The sequence below is a fragment of the Silene latifolia genome, unplaced genomic scaffold (assembly GCF_048544455.1).
Source record: "Silene latifolia isolate original U9 population unplaced genomic scaffold, ASM4854445v1 scaffold_159, whole genome shotgun sequence".
Taxonomy (NCBI): Eukaryota; Viridiplantae; Streptophyta; class Magnoliopsida; order Caryophyllales; family Caryophyllaceae; genus Silene; species Silene latifolia.
Window position 1 is genome coordinate 460456 of NW_027413143.1, and position 23554 is coordinate 484009.

Here is a 23554-nt window from a genome sequence, read left to right on the forward strand (position 1 = left end):
AATCCAGAAATATACAACTTGACCTAAATACACTATTCATCTGGTATAATCTTCCTTATCTCTCTACAATATACATTCAGCCAAGTAACAACTTATCCTTTAAGTTTACTGACTTGAGCGTCGGAGTGAGTACGCTTGGCACAAAGCCAAGCCCTCAGTTCGTTCATTGTTGCAGGAGAGGCCGAGAGGAACGATTAAGACCAAAGGAGAATCCAACTCAAGACATCATTCAACAAGCCACGGGTGGTAACTATACTTGCTCTGGAATTAAACCCGGAACAATATTATTAAAATATCTCTTTCAAACAAAATAAAAGATTAATATATACATGGGTTAACTCTTATTTATAATCATATAATCACCCCACCTTATACTAATCTTTCGATGTGGACAATTAGTGGAATGATAATATGTGGAGGAAAATGAAAGTAGGAGAAAGAATGTAGGGTTACATGTAATATTAACCACAAATTGATAGACAAATAAGAAAAGCGGAAGATCATTCTGACTTACCGGTTTAGAAAATGTGGAAGATGTTAGTGAATAGGAGGGAGTAATATTTTAAATAAAAATTTTTTAATATTATAAAATCATGAAAATAAAGTTTTAATCAAATAATTATATAAAGTTCATTTACAATATTCCATAATTATATGGGCTCGTTAAAGGCGCCCGGTCCGGATGGATTTCAAGCCCTTTTTTACCAGAAGAATTGGGATTTAATTTCACAATCCTTATGTGGTATGGTGCTAAATGCTCTTGAGGGCAAAGGATTCCCCGAAGGTCTCAACGACACTCATATAGTCCTCATTCCCAAGGTGACTAATCCCGAAACCATTACTCAATTCAGGCCTATTGGACTTTGTAATGTTTCCTATAAAATTATTAGCAAGATTTTAGCCAATCGAATTAAAAAGGTCTTACCTCACTTAATCTCCGAGACCCAAAGTGGATTCGTACCTGGCCGACAAATTACCGATAATATAGTGGTTTTCCAAGAAGCGATCCATTCTATGCGTAAAAAACGGGTCGTACTGGTTTCATGGCTATAAAAATTGACCTTGAAAAAGCTTATGATCGTCAAAGGTGGTCATTTATTAGAGATACTTTACAAGATATGCAATTCCCGATTCTCCTAGTGGATGTCATAATGGAACGTGTTACTTCTACTCGACTGCAAGTACTTTGGAATGGAGAAGCAACCGAGCAGTTTACCCCGTCTAGGGGAGTTCGGCAAGGAGACCCGCTTTCCTCTTATCTTTTTGTTATGTGCCTCGAAAAATTGCAGCAGGCTATAGATATTGAAGTATGCAACAAGAATTGGAGACCGATTATTTTGGGACGAAATGGTCCGTCTATTACTAATTTATTCTTCGCAGACGATATGGTCATTTTTGTAGAGGCTACAGAAGAGCAAGCTTTAGTTATCAGGCATGTCATTGATAATTTTTGTATAGCCTCAGGGGAAAAAGTCAGTGCTGCTAAATCAAGGGTGTTCTTTTCGAAAAACACGGACCAATTAACTAGATAGGCAGTCGGTCAGGCTCTAGGGTTTGAAGAGACAGATGATCTTGGGACCTATCTCGGCATGCCTACTATTAATGGTAGAGTTACCCGGCATACATTTGCTCATCTCGAAGAAAAAATCCATAAAAGACTGTCAGGTTGGGCTACTAAGCGACTCTCACTTGCGGGTAGGGAGACGCTTGTTAAATCTACTCTCACTACCTTAGCCAACTACAGTATGCAGACGGCTAAACTCCCACGGACAATTTGTGATAATATTGACAGAAAAGCCCGTCAATTCTTATGGGGTGGAAGCGATGACAAGAAAACGATTCATTTGGTTAAATGGGAAACGGTTCGGAAGCCTAAATCCCGAGGTGGACTCGGTATTACCTCAGCGAGGCAAGCTAATGCTGCCTTCCTTACGAAACTTGGGTGGAGAGCTCTCGCGGAGCCAAATAATCAGGAATTATAGTTGGGCGGTATGGGGTTGGAACCAATTCATCGATTATATAACCAGTTGTACGGTGTAGAATTTGAATTTTGTGATAAAGTATGTGAATTTTATGTTAAATAATATGAGTTTTATTAGAAAGTATTGAACTCATCCATTTACGCATTAAAAACATGAATTTTGAATTAGCTTAGAAAAAATACATATAAGCTCGGATTCTTCTTATACCTCGGTTGTACAATGCTTATGGTGCAACTGGATGTATAATCCTATTTGTGGGTTGGAACTCATTTTATGCGTTTGATATTATTCTGAGGGATATGGGTTTGAAACTCAATTAAAGTTCTATCTTCTTACATGTTGCTTTTAGACAAATATTTAGTGGAATGATAATATGTGGAGGAAAATGAGAGTAGGAGAAAGAATGTAGGGTTCCATGTAATATTAACCACAAATTGATATCCCAAATTTACGGGCCTATTTTGTTGGACCAAACTTCACCTAAGCAAGTTCGGATGGATTTTCAGAGCATATTACACATAGTCTGAGCAAGTTAAGTTTCGGACCAGAAAATGAACTGAATCGGATTACATGGTCTGTGAACTCAGTCTGTATTCATTTAGGTACGGCCCATGGTCCACACTATTTAAGTTTCAATTTTTATCCGGACCGGTTCAAGACTGATTAATTTTGCTCCCGATCGAATGGACCAAAATTTTGGTATTTTGTAACTAATTTTCGCAACTTTATAAAGTAATTAGGTTTTTCATATTCTAAACAATATTATAAACTTAATATTAGTAGTTATTTATGCAAAAAATACTTTATCAATTACTTTATTTGATTTAATGAAATTGAATTTTGATTATCAAATATTTAGAATAAAAAATTATAAATTTTGGTCCATTTCGTTTCAATACTAGATACAAAAAGTATTTATTTATAAAAAGAGAGTTTTATAAATAAGAGTTTTCATACATCAGCGATGCACTATTGATAAAATTAGTTGAGAATAATAAGTAAATCTAAATGAAATATATTTCGATTTTGTCTATAAAATAAGAGATCATATTCTAAATTTTTTATATAACTGCTTCACAAAATAACAATCATATTCTAAATTGTTTATATTTCAACTCCGTAAATCACGCTTTATCAGACTGATACAGATATTGTAAATTAAAATGCAATACACTTCGTATAACGATTTCAGTTGAGACCTGAGATCATTATAAAAAAGAACTAGATGAAGTTAATGTTCACATTTATTTATTAAAAATTATTCTGTAAGGCGGCATCACACAAGAGTTTCTCTGTAACTGTTGTTTTTTACTTTTCATTTATAACCATATACTTACAATTGTAACATCTCCTATAAACATTATATCAAAATCAAGCTTTGAAAAAAATGACGAATATTAATAAACAACGATAATTCCAATCAATCAAAACTCCGTATATAATTATAAACAGATATATTTATTCAAATTTTTTTTTAAGGTCTAACTAACTTTTTTATTAGTATAATAGAGAAAAAAGTTTTGTAACACCCCCATACTCCAAGTGCCTTACCAGGACCACTTAAGGCATGGAAGTGCCACCATCTCGGTTACCCGAGGCAATGATAATCAAATGACAATGAAGAAACATAATTTAAATAACAATATAGTTTAAAGTGATTACATGATCAAAACCAAAACTGTAAAACTGAATAACAAGATTCTCAGACAGTCTACTGCTAAAACATCAACGCTATAAAACATCGTCTGACACAGCGGAAGATTTCTAACTGCCACGTGATGACTCATCCCAGCTATCTCATACGCGTCATATGATACCTGTTCAATAACTGCTCACCACCCCGAATGGATCACCACGAGTTTTTAAAACATTTAAACGGGGTCAAGTACTAATTACACAAAAACAATGCCACAATGAAACAAGTACACAAACGAGTTCAAAAACATTTCAACACAACCCCGGTCTCCATCTCCAATCTCCACATTAATGACTACACACTAAAGTGTGTAGCCGCCCAGTACTCATCGCAACGAGTTACTCCTCGCTTGAGTGGGGGACGCGGCCGTTCCCACCTAAGCCTCGCTCATCTCCATCGAGCGATAAACCCATGTTCATTAATGTGCACATCCCTTCTGTGGCGGGTTCCACAGAAGGCGGATCAAGGGCGTGAAGCCACTCCCGCAAGTGACTCCACTCAGCCAGGGACGCACCCCGAAGAACACAGACAGATACAACAACAGTCAACGACAATAAACAACAACCGTCACAACACCAACAATTACCAACAACCAATTCCAGTACGATAATTACTCAATAACAATAACAATCACCACACAATCATGTAACTAATACTGAGTAGGGAAACCCTACCTCGAATGCAAACACACAGTAGACGATCTTAGCAGCTGTCTCAAAAACTCTCCTCTACGAACCCTCCTCCTATACATATCATCATATAATTACTACTAACATAATCAAATCATAAAACCCCCAATCCCACAAATTAGGATTTAAACAATCTTAGCCAAATGCTATAAAATTGGTATGTAGGACTTACCCTTGACGCAAGGATCACAAAGACACAAAGAACAATGAAATCCGACCTCTGAAGCTCCGGAATTTGCCAATAATGCGAACAATGCTAAGAACGTAGGTTTCAATCTCTTTTCAATGTAATTAGGTTTGTAAAAGCGTTTTATGAAAGTGACGGAAAGGTTTAAATATCAATTCGCATCATTAACAAAACCCGGCAAAATATTACCCGTAAATCGGGCTACTCGATCGAGTAACTGACGTACTCGATCGAGTGCCGCCTACTCGATCGAGTACCAAGGCTACTCGATCGAGTACCCTACAGGTCAGAAACTATTTTAAACTGCAAAACACCCTTAATCGACAGAGTAAGGCCCACTCGATAGAGTACCCAGAGGCTCATAAAACCGTAGTATTATAAGTTTACACAAATTAATAATTTTAACTTTTTTTTACGTTAATAATAAAAGAGTTGTGATAGGTTATCGCACACCTATGCAAAGATAAATTCCCTAAACACAAATGTCGTAATAGGGGTCGAACCACAAGGAGACGGGAGTTTGCTAAACAAGTTGCTATGGATTGAATTCTATCGAGGTCGGTTTATCGGTTGTTGGTTGGTTATGCAAATAAAATGAAAACAATAATAAAGAAAACGTCTAGGGAAATCGGGTCGCACATGCAAATTACTAATTAGTCATGTTAATTTAGAAATACATTGATAATGGTAAATTGTTTAGGCTTAGAGACACCCACCTATCGATATTAGTGTCAACCATAGACCGGGTCTTAGAGAAACTCTCGTTTATGACTAAGTCGTCCTACTACACATGCTTAGGCTAATTCAATTTCGTGCCTTTCGACTTATAGAATGAATTAACAAACTTAATCTACGATTACGACCAATAACCAAAGATTAAACAATATAATGCAAAAATGTTATAGAAACTATTTTAATATCGTGACATTTCATTTTAACACATGAGATTAGTTATTTAGCATGTCTTCCTTTATCCCCTAGACAAGATATATTATTATTGCATTATGTAAATTAAGCTAATGATTAACAAAATGATAAACATAATGATAAGGAAATAATACTAGAAATAAATTACCTCAACAATGGAAATGGAATTAGAATTGAAGAACAATGCTTGAACAGAAATTGTAATATAATATTGAAATGCTAAAGGAAGTGTAAATAACATAAAGGAATTTTAACCTACATTTTATTATAAAATTAAGACTAAAACATATATGAAAATGTATGGAAAAAAATGTGTGTAAAGGTGTAAAAGAAGATATCCTTAATGACGGATTAAGGCCCCTATTTATAAGAAAATAGGGGCATAACGTAAAAGTCCAAAAGAGGGTCAACCCCGATCGGGGTTGCCAGCCCCGATCGGGGGCGTGTTTATCCGGGTTTGTCTTCTTAATTCCTTGATTAAATGCTTGAGGAATCTCTATGCAACTCCTTAATGCCTCTTTAATCTCTGGTTGAATGTGTTAATTGGCACCTTAAGACCTTCCAAAGAGCATTTGATAAGTCCATTTTATATAGACTTTATCTCCTTCTTTTAGTTCTAATATATTTGACATTATACACTAACCTTAGTGATTTTGAGCTAATATTGTATTTCTAGTTGCATTTGCACGTTCTATCATATTTTGTAGGTACTTAAGCTTGAAGGAGCTTAATTCCACATATTTACAAGCACTAGGATACAAAGCTAAGTTGAAGAGAAGAATGAACCAACAATGAAGTAAAGCATGGACTTGCATGAACAAATGTGGTGGATTATTTTGAGAAATGCACAACACAAGTCAAGAAATGAGCCCAAGTATAAAATCAAGTGTTAAAGCCCAAGTAGAAGAAGATGGGAGAATGCCTTGGATGCTCATCTTAAGATGCTCTTTGGATGCTAATTGTGCAATTAAGAAGGAGTTGATGGCCAACATGATATTCTCTAGGCAATTACTCAAGTAATTAAGAGAAAATATTTGGGGTTGACCCCTTGTATTTGCTCTAAGTTTCACCCCTTTCTAAGTTTCACCCCTTATTTCCTATATAAAGGGTGTAGACTTCAACATCTAGACACACCATTCACATACACAATTTCTCATAATTCTCTCAAAGTTTAGTAGTTAGTTTAGGTTAGCTCTTAGTTTAGTTTAGTTTAGATTTACTTTATGTTATTTACATTTCTTATTTACATTACAAGTTACAAAACAATTTACATTTACAAGTTATTTATATTACAAGTATTGTTCTTCCATTTCCATTTCCATTTCCAATTGCAAGGTAATTTATTATTCATATTTTCATTATGTTTGCCATTTCATTTATCATTAGTTTAATTTACATTTCCACCATGTTAGAGTAGTTGCATTTGTCTAAGGAGTAAGGGGAGCCATGCATGTTTAAGTAATATGTAAATGTCAAAATAAGGATAAGTTAATATTGTCTAATTGATTCTATCACATGTTTGCACCTTAATGTTTAATCTTTGTTTAAAGGCCTTATTCATTGATTAAGTTTGTTCATTCGTTCTAAAAGTCGAGAGGCATGGAATTGAATTAGACTAAGCATGTGTAGTAGGACGACCTAGTCATGGACGAGAGTTTCTCTAGGACCCGGTCTATGGTTGACTCTAATATCGTAAGGTGGGTGTCTTTAAGCCTAAACAGTTATCGCAAAATCAACTTCCTAACTTGACATGAGCAATTACATAATTAGCATGTGTGACCCGACCTCCCTAGACATTTTATTTATTATTGTTTTATCACTTAAACCCAAACCAATTCAAACGTTATCGACCAAGGTAAAATTCAATCCTTAACAATTAATTAATAACTCCCGTCTCCTTTGGGTTCGACCCCTAAGTACTACATTAATTTGTTACCTAGGGTATAAATATTATCTTTGCATAGGTGTGCGATAGCCTATCAGCATTCTAAGTAGCATTTGTGGACTTTGCATTATGGGCTTGACTTTCACTTGGCTTTGTTTTGCATTCCTTCATTTTAATCCATAACTTTTACCATGCAAATCCATGCAACATCTCTTGGTTGGTCCATCATGCTCTTTTATTTAGCCTTGCTTCTAGTGTTTGCAAAATATGTAGAATTATGCTCCTAAAAGCTCAAATACCTACAAAATATGACAAACCATGCAAATACAACTAGAATGCAATATTAGCTCAATAACACTAAGATTAGTGCAAATTAACATGTAAAATAGAGCTAAAATATGGGGTTAGAGTGTATATAAAATGGACTTATCAAGTTGATTATAATCATTTTATTTTAAATTAATCACCCAAACCTAAAACTATGAAAACTGAATAAAAATTCCAAATATATGAATAGGCATCCCAAAGAGATCCAACCTGAGACTAGTTATTCCGAACTAAAAAGAAAAGGATTTTTCTACGTGATATCCCTATGTTTTTTCAATATTTATAAGGTACGCCTAGGTTTTTGAAATCAGTAATGGTACCCCCTAAATTTAGTAAAATGTTCTTAAAATATCAAAACTATTAAAAATCAAGTTTTTTACACCGTTAAATTTTCTAAAGAAGAATGTTTACAATTGAGTAAACGATATTTATGTTAATGACAATATGACATGACCAATTATTGACAAAAAATCAAATCAAAAATGCATAAACTAAACATTTAAGAGGGGCGGATTAGAACATTTTAGGTATTTTAAGTTATTTTTAGAGTAAATTATCAATTACACCCACGTCAAATGCACTTTTTTACATTTACTCCCACGTCAATTTTTTTTTTTAATTTACACCCAAGTTAATAGCTCAGGTTAGAAATTGCACCCCAACCCATTTTCAGGCGAAAAACTATGTGAAATGACAAAATTGCCCCCGCGTGTTTCTAACTCTGAATAACTTGTGACTTTTCATTTCACTTCCCCATTTCAGTTTTACCCTAATTTCATCCCAATTTTTTCCCTAAAATCTTATGTGTTTTCACCAACTTATGCGTTTCAGCAATTTTATCCTTTCACTTATGTGTTTTCACCAACTTCTTTTCTTCTTTTCTTCCTTCCTACCTATCATTATTTTGTTCCTGCTATTTCTCCTATCAATCCCACCTGGAATTTCCTCCTTTTTTTCCGGATTCTATATTTATATTCAATCAATTCAGTTTCCTATACCCTTTTGATTATCAAACAAGTTGAATTTTTAAATTGCGCTTTCATTAATAAATTTAGGTATGCATTTCTGGGTTTTAATTGTATAGTTATGCATTTATGGGTTTGTATTTCTGGGTTTGGGTTTGTATTTCTGGGTTTGGGTTTGAAATTTCTGGGTTTATAGGGTTTAGGGGATGAAGAAGGATGAAAAAGGAAAATCAATTTAGGGAAAATATAGAGAAGGATGAAGAAGGGAAGGGAATGAATGAGACAAACGCAAGGTTAATAAAGAAAGGCAGAAGGGCAAAATCATCCTAAAAAATACTCCATGTTTTAACTCAAAAAATTTGAAATTTGACGGAAATGTGGTCGGAATCCGATATAGGGTGCAATTTATAAACTGAGCTATTAACTTGGGTGTAATTTATTAAAAAAATTTGACGTGGGAGTAAATGTAAAAATGTGCATTTGACGTGGGTGTAATTGATAATTTACTCTTATTTTTATTAAGTTTAGGGGTATCAATGATATTTTTGTAAAACGAATGTATCGCATAAAATTTGAAAAATACGAGGGAACCCCGTGGAAAAACTTTCCAAAAAAGAGAGAAATTCGACTCTGAAAATAAATCGGAATGAAATCAGATCCTCTAGAAACTGCCAAACACAGAAACAAAAAGGGTGGGGATGGTTGAATTACGAAAAACAAAAGAAATGAGGAATTGAGAAAATTGGAAGAGAAGCATCAAAGTAGGATGATAGAAGTGGTGTTAAACGACAGGTTAGGGAAGAAGGTTCGCGTCAACTGTAACGACTAACGAGGATGATACCATTGGCGACCTCAAGAAGCTTGTTGCTGCTCAAACTGGTACCCGACCCGATAAGATTCGTATTCAAAAGTGGTATACCATTTACAAAGATCATATTACCCTTATGGATTACGAGATTCACGATGGCATGGGTCTTGAGCTCAGCTCAAATTGAAGTGTTAAATACACAGTTTTTGGGATTACAGGGTCCCGGATTAAAAATGTCCAGAAATCGCACATAAGGTTAGTCATGCCAGATAAAACAGCCACGTAAATTTTGAGAAGCAACAGAGAACATTTGAGGGTGCCAGTATGCGATAAACCAACCTTGAGTAAAATTCGGATAATCATGAAAAAATGGATTAATACTTGGTATTTAAGACTCAAACTTAATAAGGAACTTCTTAAGTAATCCCGGACACGTGGAAGAAAACCGGGAGAAAAAGAAACATGGTCCCATATGACCTCTCGAAGAGCTCAAATTGAAGTGTAAAATACACGATTTTCGAGATTACAGGTCCCAGAGCAAAAGTGTCAAGAAATCCCACAGAGGTTACTCGTGCGAGATAAAACGGCCACACAAATTTTGAGGAGCAACAGAGAACATTTGAGGGTGTCAATAAGCGATAAACCAGACTTGAGTGAAATTCGGATAATCAGAAAAAAAAAACAAATTAATACTAAGTATTTGGGGCTCAAACTTAACAAGGTAACTCCTGAATTATTCCCGGACACGTGGAAAAAAATCGGGAGAAAAAAGAAACATGGTCCGATACGATCTCCCGAACAGCTCAAATTGAAGTGTAAAAAACACGGTTTTCGGGATTACAGGGTCCTGAAGCAAAATTGTCCATAAATTGCACAGAGAACTACTCATGGCAGATAAAGAGGTTATACAAATTTTGAGAACCAACAGAGAACATTTGAGGGTTCGGGTATTCGATAAACCTGGCTTAAGTGAAATTCGGATAATCGTGAAAAAAATGGATTAATGCTTGTTATTTGGGCTAAACTTAATAGGATAACTTCTTAAGTAATCCAGGACACATGGAAGAAAACCGGGTGAAAAAGAAACATGGTCCCGTACGATCTCCTGAACAACTAAAATTGAAGTGTAAAATGCACAGTTTTCGGGATTACAGGATCCCTGAGCAAAAGTGTCTAGAAATCGCACACAGGGTTATTCATGCCAAATAAAGCGGCCACGCAAATTTTGAGGAGCAACAGAGAACATTTAAGGGTTCTGATATGCGATAAACCAGGCTTAAATGAAATTCGGATAATCAAGAAAAAATGAATTAATGCTTGTTATTTGGGCTAAATTTAATAGGATAACTTCTGAAGTAATCCCGGACACGTGGAATAAAACCTGGAGAAAAAGAAACATGATCCCATACTGTAACACCCTCATACTCCAAGTGCCTTACCAGGACCACTCAGGTATGAGGATGTCACCATCTCGGTCGCCCGAGGTATGATAATCAAATAGACAAAACAGAAACAACGTTTATTATAAATAGTTTAATGAATAAATACAATCCTCAAACCAAACCAAAGTACGATACAATCTACTCAAATGTCTGTTCTAACTGAAATGTAACATAAACTAAGGCTACAGCGGAAGACTCCTATCATCATGTCGTGGCATCCCAGCTATCCCAGTACTCATCTCAATACCTGTTCAATATCTGCTCACCATCCCCGAATGGATCACCACAGGTTTACAAAACAACACCGGGGTCAGTACTAATCACACAATCAATATAGATAACAACAATAAGATAACAGAATTTGAATCATCACACACACACACACACACACACACACCACCAACTCCGTCATCTCAATATCGATATCCACTTTGGACCACCACGCGATGGGGGACCGCAGCCGTTCCCACCTAAGCCCCGCTCATCGTACGAGCGATAACCCTGTCCCATTAATGTGCACATCCCCTTCCGTGGCGGGTTCCACGAAGGGCGAAACTAGGGCGTGAGATCACTCCCGCAAGTGACCCCACTCAGCCGAGAACGCATCTCGAGAACCATCAACAAACACAACCACAATCACAATCACAATCACAATCATCATATCCAACAACTAACTACAACACATCACCAATATCCCATTATGGGACTAATGCGAGTAGAAATCCTACCGGAAAGCACAACACGCAGACGGTATCTACAATGTATCAAAACGGCTCTTCTACGAATTCTCCTCCTATCATACAACACATAGATGCTACTATTCAAATACTACTCATAAAAACCCTCAATTCCTAAATTAGGGTTTCATCAATCTTATCAAAACATTATAGAAATTATATTAAAAGCTTACCCTCGACGCAAGGAATCCAACGACACGAACTACGATACGAACCGACCGTCCCCGAACTCGGAATTGTCAAGAACGCGATTAGGAAGAAGACTAGTTGCTTTCTCTCTTAAACAGGTTTTAGGTTTTGTAAAAAGTGATTTAGAACAATTACGAATATGTTTAAATACCTTAATCGCGTAATTAACAAAACCCGAGAAAACTCCCCAGAAAAAACCTAGGACACTCGATCGAGTACCCAAGGTACTCGATCGAGTACTTCCTTACTCGATCGAGTGCCTAAGGCTACTTGATAGAGTACCCCCTTACTCTATCGAGTACCTAAGGCTACTTGATAGAGTACCCCTTACTCTATCGAGTACCTAAGGCTACTTGATAGAGTACCCTACAGTCGAAACTTTTCTAAAACGCAACTTACCCTTACTCGACAGAGTAAGGCCTACTCGATAGAGTACCCCAAGACTTATAAATACGGAGTATTACGGTCTTCCCTCCTTAAAAAGAACTTCGTCCCCGAAGTTCAACCCATACTCTAAAAACAACCATACTAACTCGACCCAGACACAACAACATAACTAAGAACTCAACAACTCGACCAAACATAAAACATGAACTCTTAACACCCACTCCACCAACTATGTTTACTTCCTTAACATGACTCACGATATCGTATCCACCACATATATATCTCTCACGACACCAACTTCATACATAACCAACCACCATCCACTAACACTGCTAGCTCCATAATATCATCCACTATCAAATCCAAAATCAAGACACTCCTAGACATCAAACGGAACGTTACATTCTACCACCCTTAAAAGGAACTTCGTCCTCGAAGTTTACTCAGACTCATAACACCATCCTCCAACTGTCAACATTATATAAAATATTCTCATACTCCGAAGCATCACAGTACTACAAGCACGGCCATGGCCTTTTATAAGTATTGTCCACAAAACAAATCCCTCTTTTACGCTACACTAACACTCAACTTCCAATTATATTACCGCATGCACCACCATGAAACTCTCTTTTATTGCATCCTACTCCTCTTAAGACAAATGTTACGTCCTCGTAACTCACTAATACTAAACCCTTAGCTATATTATCTCATTATCCTCATCACCACCATATGTCAAAGATAACTGCCTATAACCTCATTTCCATAATCACTCCTATTTCTCAAGGCTCTCTTACTTCAACAGTTCTCATACTTCAAATCAATCTGCACACCCCTAACCTATACCATAAGGCTCGTAGCAAAATCACCATACTAACTCTCCATTATCACTGCAAACCAACATACCTCGCTATGTAAAGCACTTATCTTCCAGAAGCATAACTCCCGATCCACACTCGTTACTTATACTCACACTAGATCCTCAAGTTCTTTCCTTCATTACCGCAAAACTCATACATAACTTAATATGACACTAATTCCCCCAACACCCTACACTCACTGTCCCAACAAAAGATTATGAACTACCTGCCGCTTTCAGATCATTACAACACATGTTCCACGAATCATTTTCCATTACCATGTCTACTAAAGCCTTATCTAGAACAAGATCAAAATTACTGTAACAACCTCTCACAACCGTGTCCTATCAACAGAACATCACTATACCATGACAACAAAGAAAACATATTCAACTCTATTTCATATCATACTCTACCTCATTCTTAACTTAACCTGGTAAAGAAAACATCAATAAGCAAGACAACTGTCTACATGTTCAACCAAAACTCACAGAGAACAACAAACAAACAAAACAACAATCTATGTATAATCTGGTATGCACTTTAAAAACTCGTATCATAATCATCCCGCCTACTCCACCACAACCGGTGACGGCATCACAACACCGCCACCAACAGCCACACCGTAGTGCGAAAATACCCGCATCACAACACTAAATATCGAGCCCGGATCACCACCCGAGGCACCACAACCACATCGATAGACATCACAACTACATACAATTCCATAAATATCGACTCGGAAATAACCTTTCGGACAAGAAAACTTACTCAAATCCACTTTACTCAATCACAACGCAACATATTATATGAATAAACAGATAAGCATCTCATGAACATCATCTCTACCATTTCACGAAATACACGTGTGTTATTAATACACATAAAATTATAACTAGCCATGTCAAATTAATCAAATTATTACCTTTTTGGATATCATTCAATTAAACTACCGTGTCCAACATATATATTACAGAACATTCATAAAACAGCTTTATAATTATCACACCATACCACTTCTTGTGAGGTCAGAACCTCACACAAACATTTACACATATCATAGACCCGTAATCACAACCAACTAGTCAATCCTCACCACGTAAGTTACCACTCAACAAAGGTTACCTGTTGTCCGAGCTTAACTCGCATGCCCCTCATCACATTCTTACATTCGCATCACCAGCACCTTCTGCCATACATAACCATACCGCTAACACTCATTATGAGAAACCACCTCCTAAGACTATGTCTTATACTTCCTGACAACCATACTTTTATCAATTCAGTCTTTATAAAATCAGCCTCTTTAGAATTGCCACTTTTCTAATATACCCTTACCCTTAACCACTAGTCAAAGACCATAACACTACCTTTGTCCAGGACATCAAACCTCTTCACTCATCTCTAAACATCATGATTTCTTTTCTATCTTTGGTTAACATCCCAAACAACGAACATCGAATCCATGAACAAAATTACCTCAACATTCTTCCCAATATTTTCCTTAATTGAATCATCATCCATTTTTCCACCAAAATCTCATATCATGCAGATATTCTACTAACTTCTTACTTTCCTTAATTTCTCGAAACTCATTATTAAACATGTTGTCCTGAAGCTCCCATATAACCATTAACTAACATCCTCATGATAATATCACACATTTCGATGATTCCTTACCTTTATATCACATAACTCCGGTGAATATTTTCCTCAGCTTACTTTTATCCTTCTTTTCTCTTCATACTCAACAATTCCATTTAATATCTCAACTCCTATTACTTCTACCTAACCCCTTTAGTGCTCCAATTACCTTCTCATCGCCCCAAAACTCAAATCTCACTATTTCACGTCTATATCATCTCATTCTTTCTTACCTTGGATCCTTTCTCATCACTCCACTCACTCACACTTGTCACTAATTTGTCCATAAAAATCAACGTTTAATGTTCAAACAATTACATCTCCCTTTTTACATCTCTAGAAATCAAAATTCTTTTTATATCGTTAATCGTCCAATGAAATCACACATTAGTTTCGTCTCTCGATAACACAAATTCCCAAACTCGGTCACTATATCGCAAATCCACCTCGCGACATGTCTCCATTAAGTTCACTATATACCACTCTTCTCAATTCCTCTAAAATGACCTTTCATTACATATATTCCTACTCAACACTATTCCTAACCATCTCCCTCCATAATTCGTTATACGTCTCAGATTGTTACTATCCACATCCTTTCTTTCAATCTTTTCATTCTCATGTTCCATAAACTCACATCATCCCCTGCCCACATTCACTTACTTTTACGTTACTCAACACACAACCATATCACTCATCTCATTTCATCTCAGAAAACATGCTCTATGTCTCAATTAAGCCATAACAATCTTCCTTTTCTTTTTCCACTATTTATCACAACACATATAACCCATGTCCTCCCACCAAATTCCTACTCACCACAGGCGTCACTCACTTCAACATAAGATTGGGTAACTTACGTATCAAGACCAACATACATGTAAAACAATGCATAAAGAAGCAATATAACAACTTTGAATTAAACAAAATATGCAACGAATTCAAAAGATAAGCATATGACCCAAAATAGGGGTCACTAGATCGAGTACAGGCCACTCGATCGAGTAAGGGACTTACTCGATCGAGTAGGTGAAGATCAGAAGCACGTAAAACAAATTACCAGGGCTACTCGATCGAGTAGCTAAGGTACTCGATCGAGTGCCCCCTTACTCGATCGAGTACCAAGGATACTCGATCGAGTACCCCAATTCTCAGACTGTCCGGGGCCAGAAAAAGCAGTCATAACTCACTCATTTCTTGGTCGTTTTGGACGTGTGACCTATCGTTAGAATCGTAAAAGGACAAGCTATCACCTCCAATTGGAATCACATCAAAATCATTTATGCATCTCAAGTTATAACAGTTTAAAGACACCCTCTTTATAATAAAAAAACACAACTATTGATTTTTACTTTCCAAACGACTTGAACAACAACAAGGTAGACAAAACCAGTCCAAAACTCATAAAACCAGTATTCATACTCATATGTTACTATTTTCAAAAGCCAAGCAACAACATTCATCATGCACATAGGTTATTTCACTTGTCAATCACGATTTACCCACATGCTTTTATTTTATAACTTTACGTACACAATAATATAATATACGACATAAAATCCCCTATTCACATGTTACTAACATCGCAAAAGTAGAAAATCCACTTCCATCACATAAACATGTCCTCCACATGAATTTCATATTCTCATGCAATTCCTTAACTCATCTTTTCAACCAATTCAAAACAACATTATAAACCAACCGTCTTGCAATTCATGTATTAAATCAATGACAATTATAATCATATCATCATTATCCTTCACTACACATCTCACATCCTCCACATGTATACATCCATTGATTCATACAACACCTTACTATATAGATACACAACACACAAATTATGCACATAGCGATCCCGACTCATATCCCATGTGACCGGTTCAAAATTGTAGGGCGAGTTCGCGACTTTAGGACGTCTCCCAAGTCTTTGCATTAGCTCCTACAACTTCTACCCCGGGTTCATTTTTAATTAGACTCCCTAGGTTCATTAGATTCATTGGTTACAGGTTTCAGGATCGTCGCTCTGATACCATTTGTAACACCCTCATACTCCAAGTGCCTTACCAGGACCACTCAGGTATGAGGATGTCACCATCTCGGTCGCCCGAGGTATGATAATCAAATAGACAAAACAGAAACAACGTTTATTATAAATAGTTTAATGAATAAATACAATCCTCAAACCAAACCAAAGTACGATACAATCTACTCAAATGTCTCATTCTAATCGAAATGTAACATAAACTAAGGCTACAGCGGAAGACTCTATCATCATGTCGTGGCATCCCAAAGCTATCCCAAGACTCATCTCAATACCTGTTCAATATCTGCTCACCATCCCCGAATGGATCACCACAGGTTTACAAAACAACACCGGGGTCGATCACTAATCACACAATCAATATAGATAACAACAATAAGATAACAGACCAATCACACACACACACACACACACACACACACACCACCAACTCCCGTCATCTCAATCCGACCATCCACTGGACCCGCCCGCAGATGGGGGACCGCAGCCTGTTCCCACCTAAGCCCCGCTCATCGTACGAGCGATAACCCCGTCCCATTAATGTGCACATCCCCTTCCGTGGCGGGTTCCACGAAGGGCGAAACTAGGGCGTGAGATCACTCCCCAAGTGACCCCACTCAGCCGAGAACGCATCTCGAGAACCATCAACAAACACAACCACAATCACAATCACAATCACAATCATCATATCCAACAACTAACTACAACACATCACCAATATCCCATTATGGGACTAATACCGAGTAGAAATCCTACGGAAAGCACAACACGAGACGGTATCTACATTTGTATCAAAACGGCTCTTCTACGAATTCTCCTCCTATCATACAACACATAGATGCTACTATTCAAATACTACTCATAAAAACCCCAATTCCTAAATTAGGGTTTCATCAATCTTATCAAAACATTATAGAAATTATATTAAAAGCTTACCCTCGACGCAAGGAATCCAACGACACGAACTACGATACGAACCGACCGCCCGAACTCCGGAATTGTCAAGAACGCGATTAGGAAGAAGACTAGTTGCTTTCTCTCTTAAACGGGTTTTAGGTTTTGTAAAAAGTGATTTAGAACAATTACGAATATGTTTAAATACCTTAATCGCGTAATTAACAAAACCCGAGAAAACTCCCAGTAAACGGACACTCGATCGAGTACCCAAGGTACTCGATCGAGTACCCCTTACTCGATCGAGTGCCTAAGGCTACTTGATAGAGTACCCCTTACTCTATCGAGTACCTAAGGCTACTTGATAGAGTACCCCCTACTCTATCAGTACCCAAGGCTACTTGATAGAGTACCCCTTACTCTATCAGTACCTAAGGCTACTTGATGAGTACCCCTACAGTCGAAACTTTTCTAAAACGCAACTTACCCTTACTCGACAGAGTAAGGCCTACTCGATAGAGTACCCCAAGACTTATAAATACGGAGTATTACACATACGATCTCCCGAACAGCTCAAATTAAAGTGTAAAATACATGATTTTCAAGATTACAAGGTCCCGAAGCAAAAATGTCCATAAATCGAACTGAGAACTACTCATGCCAGAAAAAGAGGCTACACAAATTTTGAGAAGCAATAGAGAAAAATTGAGAGTGTCGGTATGCGATAAACAAGGCTTAAGTGAAATTCGGATAATCATGAAAAAATGGATTAATGCTTGTTATTTGGGGCTAAACTTAATAGGATAACTCCCGGAGTAATAATGAAAAAATATATTAATACTTGTTATTTGAGGCTAAACTTCATAGGGTGCCGGTATGTGGAAGAAAAACCGGGTGAAAAAGAAACATCGTCCGATACGACCTCCCGAACAGTTCAAATTGAAGTGTAAAATCCACGGTTTTCGGGATAAAAGGTGATAGGCTATCGCACATCTATGCAAAAATATTATTTATACCCTAGGTAACAAATTAATGTAGTACTTAGGGGTCGAACCCAAAGGAGACGGGAGTTTATAATTTAGTTGTTATGGATTGAATTTTACCTTGGTAGATTAACGCTTGCTTTGGTTGATTGGTTTGATGTAATAAAACAATAATAAATAAAATGTCTAGGGAAGTCGGGTCACACATGCCAATTACGTAAATATATGATTATGTTAAACTTGGTAATAACAATATTGTCAATTGTTTAGGCTTAAAGACACCCACCTTACCATATTAGTGTCAACCATAGACCGGGTCCTAGAGAAACTCTCGTTCATGACTAGGTCGTCCTACTACACATGCTTAGTCTAATTCAATTCCGTGCATCTCGACTTTAGAACGAATGAACAAACTTAATCGATGAATAAAGCCTTTAAACATAGATTAAACGTGACGATGCAAATATGTGATAGAAACAATTATACAATATTAACTTATCCTTATTTTGACATTTACATATTACTTAATCATGCATGGCTTCCTTTATTCCCTAGACAAATGCAACTACTCTAACATGGTGGAAATGTAAATTAAACTAATGCTAAATGAAATGATAAATAACATAATTAAAATAAAGATAGAATTACCTTGAATGGAAATAGAAGAACAATTGCAAATGGAAATAACTTGGAAATAACTTGGAATAAATCTTGAACTTGATAATAGAAATGTTGTAACAAACTAACATAAGCTAAAGTAAACTACTAATAATTAGAGAGAATTTTGGAATAAAAATATATGTAAGAATGAGTGCTGAAGTAGTAGCATAAGCCTCCTGTTTATAGGAAACAAGGAGGTAACGGATGTGACTAAAAGGTGCCAACCCCGATCGGGGACGTGATGTCATAGCTCGGGCAACTTTAATCCAAAGTTGGTGCTTTAATGCCTTGTTTATGAGTGCGATTAAGAGCATTAAGGAGGACATCTTAAGTATTTTGCCATCCTAAGCTCTTCTTTAGCATCCAAATTTTCCACCACATTTTGGACTTGAATTCTTGGGCTTTGACTTGCACATTGACTTTGCTTGCATTTTCATTTTGATCCAACACTTTCTTCATGCAAAATCCATGCACTTCCAACACTTAGTCCAATCTTGCTCTCATACTTAGCCTTGCTTCTAGTGTTAGCACATTTTATAATACTTGAGCTCATTTAACTCATTTTCCTACAAAACACACTTAAACACACAATTGCACTAGAAACACAATATTAGCTTAAAAACACTTTGATAAGTGCTAAATGATATGTAAAATCAAACTAATATAAGGGGTTAAAATGTATAAAATATGCGCTTATCAAAAGGTTCCCAGAACAATTTGGGTTACTTATGCCAGTTAAAGCGGCCACACAAATTTTGAGTTGAATACTTGAAACAGAGAACATTTGAGGGCGCCGTTATGCGATAAACCAGCTTTGAGTGAAATTCGGATAATCATGAAAAATGTATTAATACCTGGTATTTGGAGCTCAAACTTAATAGGGTTATTCCTGAAGTAATCCCGAACACGTGGAAGAAAAACCTAGAGAAACAAAAACATGATCCGATACGACCTCCCGAACAACTCAAATTGAAGTGTAAATACACGATTTTCGAGATCAAAGGGTCCCAGAGCAAAAAATGTCAAGAAATTTCACGAAGAGTTACTCATGCTAGATAAAGCGGTTACACAAATTTTGAGGAGCAACAATGAATATTTGAGGGTGCCGGTATGTGATAAACCAACCTTGAGTGAAATTCGGATAATCATGAAAAAGTGGATTAATACTCGGTATTTCGGGGTCAAACTTAATAGGCTAACTAGTAACTCCAGAAGTAATCTCATACACGTGGAAGAAAACCGGAAGAAAAAGAAACATGGTCTCATACGACCTCCCGAACAAGTCAAATTGAAGTGTACACGGTTTACGGGATTACAGGGCCATGGAGCAAAAGTGTCTTGAAATCCCAAAGAGTGTTACTCGTGCTAGATAAATAGGCCACGCAAGTTTTGAGGAGCAATATAAAACATTCGAGAGTGCGGGTATGCGATAAACTAGCCTTGAGTGAAATTCGGATAATCATAAAAAAATGGATTAATACTTGGTAGTTGGGGCTCAAACTTAATAGGGTAACTCCTGAATTAATTTTGGACACGTGGGGAAGAAAAATCGTTAAAAAAAGAAAAATGACCCTATACGACTTACAAGCAGTTGAAATTGAAGTGAAAAAAAGCGAAGATGCACAAGATATGTCAACGTTGACCAAAATCCCTATTTTATATCAGGTGCCTGGAAAATTCTGGTCTTCATCTAGGTGATCATGACGAGCCTTTTTGGGTATATTGCAAATTTTATCCAAGACGTATTTGAAGTGGATCTCCTGATGTTGTGTTGGCTTTTAAATAGCAACCTAAATAAGGAGGGGTCGAGAGTTGTTTTTCTTGTAGAATTGACGTCAATGCTGTGATGTTCAAGCTTCCGGTAAACAAGAGCTTCGGAGTTGTTTTTTTTTTTTTTTCTTTTTTTTTTTGACAGCATAAGGAGAATAACTTACAATGTTACAAAGTAAGCTACTCGACTAGGGACCACCAGAAAATCGACATCTAGATCTAGCACTACAAAGCCATACCTAGTGATTACATAAGCGTTAATTAAAATTAACAAAACACTGCAGCCCTCGAAGGGGGTGGCTTACATGGTCCATGTGGTGGTGCGGGAATGCATGGGCTCGGGGGGATTCAACCCCCTCGTCATCAAAAAAAAAAAAAAAAAACTAAATCGATGGTTGGATGGAAAAGGACGGAAGGTTGGCCATGAACACCCGAACAACGGGAGTTGTAAGGATAACGGGAGCAATCAACAGAACAACTTGCTTTTCAGCTATTTCATCGTAAATGTAAATAGTCGTAAATATGAACTGTGGAGGACAGTTGTTAGCCAGTCCGTCTTGTTTAAGACCGTCTTAATGTCTTATTTCAGACCGCAATAAGACCTCTCACAAGTGAGAAGCACATGGGTGGTGGGACACCCCCCATGTGCTTTCCCACTCACACCCTAAATGGGTTTTTGTGAGAGAAAATGGTACCCGTCTGACAATTTTAGACGAATATGACGGTCTGAAATAAGAATTTGTGGTTGTTAGCGGGTGCTTGAATGTGACATCGCATATAGTTATATTCCTTCATGGTAACTGTTGTGGCCTGTGGGTTTAATAAGATCTGATACAGAGGAATAATGTGATCAAATTAGCAATTAATTAACAGGTCTTTCTTAAGAAGGATATATCCGTCTTAAGGTTAAGACGGGTTAAATCCCCTCTTCCATAACTAAATGATTAAGGGTAAGATTATTGGTAGTCTTGAGACAAGATTTTGGTGAGTCTTAAGACAAGACTCACTCAAGACTACCGTTGAGTCTTGGAAATCCAAGACTCAACTTAAAACTCTACATGAGTCTTCACCACACTATTAAAAGAAGTCATCCAATGAAAGAAAGACAAGTGTTATATTATTTTTGTTCTTTTTTTCTTAAAACCCCACATTTTCTCAAGTAAAGTGAAAAAGTAGAATCTGAGGTGGGTCTGACTGATCATGTATAAAGTCTGAGGTAAGTATGAGGTGAGTCTGAACAATAAATAAATAATAAAAATTAGTGGAGAACTGATGTGGCAGAGACTTAAGACTTTGGGAAATCTGATCTTACCAATAATCATACTCTTAAGTCCCATCACTTTTTTTCCCGCTCAGCATCCACATGTGCAGTGGGCCTCCTTGGATGATGTCATTCAATAGAGTATTAAACCTTATTGAGAGAGTGAAACAATGGAATCCCTGGTTGGAAACAATTTGTGGACGATGTGAAATGAAAGTGACTTTTCTCAACCTTATTTATTAAACTGATTATTGCCTGCCGCATTTTGTTGTTTACTCTTTAGACTATGTCCATCAATAATTTTTTCCACAAAAGACAAAAAAAAATCAACCTAAAAATTAATAAAAAAAGAGGAGTGAGAAAAAAAATCACAACCTAGTGTTGCTCTGCAACACAATGTCATGATTTTTGATATTACTCTTTACACCACATAAAATAATGGTAAAATGAAAGTTATCAATGGAGTAAAGAATGTTACATTGAGAATTGTGGAGGAAAAGTAAGAAATAATATTTTTTTACTCGGTGACATTGGTGTTGCTAGAATTATTGATGAGCTCATTTTCTCTCCATTTCCTCAAAAGAAATGGTGAGGCAAGTACTTATTAATGGCTCGGATCGCATACTGACAAAATCTAACGGCTCTAAATTTACGCATAAAAATAAAGGAAAATGAGGGTGTAAGAGGATATTATTATTTAAAGAGATTGTGAGAGGAAATGGAGAGAAAAGAATTGGAGAGGATCCATTCCCATTATTGATGAGTATAGTCTTATACACGTCATTCACCAAATGTAGGGTTGTTCCTTTTAGAGCTCAGAATCACTCTATTACTTGTCACTTGTGTGATAATGTGTTTGTGTCTTCTGTAAGCTTTGAGTAATTGTTGTTATACGGCAAGTTACTATTGGTTATATACGGAGTATATAATATTACCGTACAATTGTTTAGCGAGAAGATTAGAAAAAATAATGGTCTTGGTGAAAGTATGATGATAATATATTGGTTTTACTCTCAATTGGATTCATGTGGTGATTTTAGCTTGGGAATTTATTGATTGAGTTCTATATCTCTCTATTCGCCTACTCGTTAAACTTCCTGCGTTATTTGTCTTTTGAGTATTTATAAGTATGACTTTGACGGTCGTACTATTAAGTATTGTGCAAAACACTTTCTTAATATTGGGTGGATTTTTTTTTTGACATCTGTTCAACATTA

The 23554-nt window shown here is 36.6% G+C and overlaps 1 protein-coding gene and 1 pseudogene across 3 annotated transcripts in view; one reads left to right on the forward strand and one right to left on the reverse strand.

Annotated features, from left to right (window-relative positions):
- LOC141637989 (protein-tyrosine sulfotransferase-like) overlaps positions 1-23554 on the reverse strand; it is a 103557-nt gene that overhangs the window by 21353 nt on the left and 58650 nt on the right. The window lies entirely within an intron of this gene.
- LOC141637972 (ubiquitin-like protein 5) lies at positions 9338-9653 on the forward strand (annotated as a pseudogene).